The 1,172-nt window shown below is 38.6% G+C and overlaps 1 protein-coding gene across 1 annotated transcript in view; it reads left to right on the top strand.

The window, feature by feature from the left end:
- LOC119593603 overlaps positions 1–1,172 on the top strand; it is a gene marked incomplete at its 5' end in the record, with an annotated part of 118,927 nt that overhangs the window by 83,424 nt on the left and 34,331 nt on the right.

The raw sequence follows: 1,172 nt of genomic DNA, 5'->3' as shown, positions 1-1,172 counted from the left end.
ATGCACCGGGATCTAGCAAAGAGGCTAAAGTGCTTGGCCTAATAGCCAGCTCTTCCTCTTGATTGTAGTGTTGGCCGCGTCAATAGGGCCACGGAGGTAGGGCGATAGGCCGGGCCGACTAAGACCGCTAATACCAACTGCCTTTTAAGCTACGCTCCTGGGTCTTAGCACATGTCAAGAATATATCGTATACACTTTTTTTTTCTCTCTCTCTTGTCATACTAAAATAGAGAGTCTTCCCGGAAATAAGTATATTAGCTGATCCTCGTTATGTGTTATGTTAGGACGTACCCCGTGTTCTAATTAATTCACTCATTTGTCTTTGTCGTGTCCGGCTTTTTCTGCTCTTGCCCTCCTAACTCATACTATTTTAGGAATCGTGAGAGATATACTGTCGTCTAGGGCGCATCGAACACCCTGTTTCTCCTGATTGTATATTTCTGTGTTGGAATATTTACAATAGAAATATTTGCGAGGTTACAATAGCGAGTGAGGCCAAGTTGGGACTGAACCTACTGCGGACGGCAAGTAGTCACGAACACGATATAATTAGTTTATTTTATGTAGTTTCTTATCTTTTTAAAGCCCCCGTGATGAAGGTTATTAAATGCTCCTAAGTATTGTTTTAATTTGATATCCTTGTTTTATATCCTTTCTCCCCGAGTTTAAATCGTGCAGTAAATTAAACCGGCTGTCGTACGCATTCTGGAAAAATCTGCGGGTGAAAACCCACCTTTCACTAACTGTTGTGTTTATTTTGGAACATGAATGGGTAGTAAAATAAGTGTTTCGGGTGCTTATAACAAGACGTATATTTAGATATACCCTCATTTTGTATTTAAAACATGCCATCTGCTGCCTATTTATTTCACAATAGCCGTATGCTAATCTATATTTATATTTACTGTGCTTAAAGCTGTTTGAGTCAAGGAACTATCCTGTCCTGTAAATAATTTAGATACTAATAGCCTCATATACATTTATAGTTCACTTATGTATATTATGTATATATGTGCACAAGCAAGAGATGTGTAAACTGAAATGAGGATAAAGCAAGAGGAAACATGAATAAAGACACAAAATTGTTTTTTCTCATAAATCATAAGTAATATATAGTGCTGGTAGAACCATAGCCCTGATGTATCGATTTTCCCCCACCCCCCACACGTCAT

The sequence above is a fragment of the Penaeus monodon genome, chromosome 32 (genome assembly GCF_015228065.2).
Source record: "Penaeus monodon isolate SGIC_2016 chromosome 32, NSTDA_Pmon_1, whole genome shotgun sequence".
Lineage (NCBI taxonomy): Eukaryota > Metazoa > Arthropoda > Malacostraca > Decapoda > Penaeidae > Penaeus > Penaeus monodon.
This window is presented reverse-complemented; position numbering and strand designations above follow the sequence as displayed.